Source organism: Priapulus caudatus, unplaced genomic scaffold (assembly GCF_000485595.1).
Source record: "Priapulus caudatus unplaced genomic scaffold, Priapulus_caudatus-5.0.1 Scaffold63, whole genome shotgun sequence".
Lineage (NCBI taxonomy): Eukaryota > Metazoa > Priapulida > Priapulimorpha > Priapulimorphida > Priapulidae > Priapulus > Priapulus caudatus.
Window position 1 is genome coordinate 271,404 of NW_014577124.1, and position 5,052 is coordinate 276,455.

Consider the following 5,052-nt stretch of genomic DNA (forward strand, 5'->3'; position numbering starts at 1 on the left):
GTCGCACACGCACGCGTAATGCGTCACGTTGACGCTGACGCACTCGCCGACGACGCACGGACGCGCGACGCACGCTAGCCGCGTCTCGCAGTCGCGTCCCGCGTAGTGCTGCGCGCAGACGCACGCGTACGCTGCGTCAGCGTCGGCGACGCACGTCCCGTCGTGCTGGCACGGCTGCGAGAGACACGCCGACGTCGGCAATTCGTCGTCGCAGTTCTCTCCGCTCAAGCCCGGCGGACAGAGACACGCGTAACCGCCGTCGGCAGTGTCGACGCACGTGCCCTGCTCCCCGCACGCGCAGTGCGCACGCGCCTGCTCCTCGCACCTCTTGCCGACGAACCCAGCGACGCAGCGGCAGGTGAACACGCCTAGAGGAAAACCCTCGATACATGTCCCGCCGTGCAGACACGTCTGCGAGTCGCAGTGCGAGGACGAGATCGTCTGCTCACAGTACTGTCCCGTAAAGCGGACCGCGCATGCGCAGCGCGGTGCGACGGCGGTGGCGTCCGTCGCCACGCACGTGCCGCCGTTGCGACACTCGTCGCTGCAGGAGAGGAGCTCGCACGTTTTACCTGAATAGTGCGGGGGACAGTCGCAACGGAAACCCAAGTCGGCGGTGACGACGCACATACCGTCGTTGTCGCACGGGTTTACTGCGCACGGATTCCGCACGTCGCAGTGCCGCCCGACGAATTCACCCGCGCACACGCACCGATACGTGTCACCGTCGTCGACGCACGTGGCGCCATCTGCGCACGGCCGGGCGGAGCACGCGCTCCGCTTCTCGCAGGCGATACCGTGGTACGTGTCGCGACAGAGGCACGCCGACGTTCCGTTCAGCTCGACGCACGTTCCGCCGTTGTCGCACGTCGCGTCCGTGCATCGCTTCGCCCGCTCGCAGAACTCGCCCTGGAATCCGTCGGCGCACACGCAGACGACCGACGCGTCCAGTTCGACGCACGTGGCGCCGTTGAGACAGCGTGTGCGCGAGCACTGCGGCGGCAAACTACAATCGGCGCCCGTGTAGCCGCGGCGGCACACGCACGCGTGCAACTGCTCGCGCCGCACGCAGTAGCCGTGGTCGCCGCACGGCTGCCGCACGCACGCGTGCTCCGCCTCGCAGCGCGCGCCGACGTAGTCGCGCGGACACACGCACTCAAACGTCTCCCGCCCGTTGATGCAGAAGCCGCCGTGTTGACACGGTGAGCTACTGCATGGCTTCAGCGACTCGCAGTGTTCTCCCCAGTAGCCATCCTCGCATATGCAGTCGAAGTGCGTCTTCCGGTCGACGCAGTGTCCTCCATTGAGGCACGGACCGGAGCTGCAGGGCGTCGCCAGCTCGCACGCGTCGCCCCACCTGCCGGCCGGACAGAAGCACTTAAACCCTCCGTCGTCGGCCGCGGCGCACGTTCCGTCGTTGCACGACGCCAGCGCGCACGGCGGCGGTCGCTCGCAGTTCGTTCCCGTGTAGTCGTCGGCGCACAGGCAGTAGTACCCGGCGCCGACGGCGAGGCATTTACCGTTGACGCACGGATCGCTAGCGCACGGTGGCGCCGTCTGGCAGTGATCGCCGACAAAACCGTCGCGGCAGACGCAGCGGTACGAGTCGACGGCGTCGGCTTCGAAACACGATCCGTCGTTCGCGCACGGAGTAGCCGCGCATGCGCGCCGCCGGTCGCAGTCGTCTCCCATCCAGTCGTCGTCGCAGACGCAGTGGTAGGCCTCGCCGTCGCCAGCGCTCTTTAGTTCCAGACACTTGCCGTGCGAGCACGGGCTGCTACTGCAGGGTGTCGGCACTTCGCAGTTGTCGCCCGTAAACTCGTCGGCGCACACGCACACGTGCGCGTCGCCGCTGTTCAAGCAGACGCCATTACCGCGGCAAGGGTCGGAGAGACACGGCGCCGGTATCTCGCAGTATCTCCCGCGGTAGTCGGCCGGGCAGAGGCAGGTCGACGACGCCCCGTCGTCGTCATCGTCGTCGGCGCTGTTGACGCACACGGCGCCGTTCTCGCACGGGTAGTTCGAGCAGGCGGTCCGCCGCTCGCAGCGCTCTCCGGTGAACCCCGGCGGACAGGCACACCGGAAGTCGTCGTCGGCGAGCTCGATGCAGTCGGCGTCGTTGAGGCACGGCGTGCTCGCGCACGGCCTGGCGACGGCGCACGTCGGCCCTGCGTAGCCGCGCGCGCACAGACAGACCGCCGCGTCGCCGCTATCGAAGCACGTGGCGCCGTGTTGGCATGGAAACGAGAGGCAGGGCTGCGACTGCTCGCAGACGGAACCGAGGTACTGCGGTGCACAGATGCAAGCGAAGCCAGTGCCTAGGTCGATGCAGGTGCCGCCATGTTGACACGGATGACTGAGGCAGGGCCTCGGCATCATGCACGTGGGCCCGACGTAGTCGCGCAGGCACAGGCATTTGTAGACGCTGCCGTTCGGTAGACACGTACCGCCGCGCGCGCAGGGGTTTCTCTCGCACATGTGCGTCATCTCGCAGGTTTTGCCTAGGTAGTTCTCCGGGCACAAGCAGACGAATCCGTCGGCTGTGTTCAGGCAGGTGCCCGCGTTTTGGCACGTCTGACTCAGGCAGGGCAGCACGCTCTCGCACAGTCGGCCCGTGTACTGGTCGGCGCAGCTGCACACGTACGTGTCACCGGCCGGCACGCACGTGCCCTGATTCAGGCACGGCTGCGAGGCGCAGTGCAGCGGCACGTCGCAGTGAACGCCCGTGAACGCCGGCGGACAGAAGCAGATGAAGTTTCGACGTTCGTCGTCGACATTGACGCACGTGCCGCCGTTGGCGCATTTCGCCGTCGCGCACGGCAACTCCTGCTCGCACAGCGTGCCCGTGTGATCGGCGAGGCACTGACAGACGAACCCGGCATTGTCCTCGATGCACGTGCCGCCATTTTGACAGACGGTGCCGTGACAGAACAGCTTACGTTCGCATCGATGTCCCGTGAACGACTCCGGGCACACGCACCTGTACGCGTTTTCGGCGTTGATGCAAGTACCGCCGTTGTTGCACGGACTACTTATGCAAGGAAGGCGTATGTGACACAGCTTACCCGTATACGCCGCGGGACAGACGCAGGTGAAATCGCCGTCATTCTCAATACACGTGCCGCCATTTTGACAGACGGGTTTCTCGCAGTACAACTGGCGTTCGCAACGCTGTCCCGTGTACGACTGCGCACACACGCATTTGTAATCATTCCCCGTGTTCAAGCACGTAGCGCCATTCCTGCACGGGTTACTCGAGCAATGAAGCCGTACATGACACAGTTCACCTGTATATTCCGCGGGACACGCGCATATAAAGCCACCGGTACTTTCGATACATGTGCCGCCATTTTGACACACGGCGCCATGACAGAACAACCTGCGTTCGCACCGTTCTCCCGTAAACGACTCCGGACACAGGCATCTGTACGAATTTTCGGTGTCAACGCACGTAGCGCCATTGCTGCACGGGTTACTCGAGCAATGAAGCCGTACATGACACAGTTCACCTGTATATTCCGCGGGACACGCGCATATAAAGCCACCGGTACTTTCGATACACGTGCCGCCATTTTGACACACGGCGCCATGACAGAACAACCTGCGTTCGCACCGCTCTCCCGTAAACGACTCCGGACACAGGCATCTGTACGAATTTTCGGTGTCAACGCACGTTCCGCCATTGCTGCAGGGGGAGCCGGAGCAAGGTAGCCTCACGCTACACAGCTCACCCGTGTATTCGGGCGGGCACACGCACGTGAAAGACGACGCGCCAGCGTTCACGCAGGACCCTGACGTACCGCATGGACTACTCGCGCACGGGAGTGTCACCTCACAGTTGACCCCGGAGTAACCTTCCGTGCAGACGCACCGGTAGCTGTTTCCCAAGTCCAGACACCTGCCACCGCGCAGGCACGGACTACTCGTGCATGGTCGCCGCCGCTCGCAGCGCCGCCCAGCGTAGTCGGCGAGACACTTGCACGAGTACGACTGCCCACGCTCCACGCAGCGACCATCGTTCATGCACGGGTTACTCCTGCACGCGTGGTAGCGCTCGCACGTACGGCCCGAGTACATCGGCGGGCAGCTGCACGCGTAGTCAAACCCGCCGTCGCCCGATGGCACGTCGCGGCAACTACCCTGGCCGCCGCACGGCGAACTAGCGCAGGGTTTCGCGACCTCGCAGTTTCGGCCGGCGAAGCGGTCCCTGCAGAAGCACATGTACAGTCGCTCGTCGACGCTGACGCACGAGCCGCCGTTGACGCACGGGGACGAGTCGCACGCCATCGTCGCCCTCTCGGAACACGTCTTCCCGCGGTAACCGGTCGCACACGCGCACGTCTGCGCCCCGGACTCGTCGAGCGCGATGCAGCGGCCGCCATGTTGGCACGGATTCACGGCGCACGCGAGAATTATGTCGCACGTGCGGCCGGTCACGTGCTGCGGGCAGACGCACGTGAACTCGGCGGCGCTCGCGTCGACGCACGTGGCGCCATCTGCGCAGGGGTCGCTCGCGCAGGGCAGCGGGAGCGCGCAGTTGGAGCCCGTGAAACCGTCGGCACAGGCGCACGCGTACGCGAGTCCGTCGTCGCGGTCGACGCACGTGCCGCCGTTCTCGCACGCCGACGCCGCCACCGTCTCGCACGGCGACGTCTTCCGGCACAGCTCGGCGGTGCTGTCCGACGCGCACGCGCAGAAGTAGCCCGTTTCCTGCCGCGTACAGGTGGTGCCCTCTGGGCAGGGGGCGCTGGCGCAGGCGTCGTACTCTTCACAGTCTTCCCCTGAGTATCCGAGAGGACACGTGCAGTGGTAGGCGTCGCTAACCTCAGTGCACATGCCTGCAAGTTCGTAACACATATGTATTAATATCAATATCACTATCAACATAAATATCAATATTAATTTTAGTATCAACATCAGTATCGGTATCAATAACAATATCAATATTAATATCAATATCATTAACAATAAGACATACAGACATCAGGGTTAGGGTTAGGGTACTAGGTTTTACCAGACGAATATCATCAAATGAAGGCTGCTTGTAGAGAT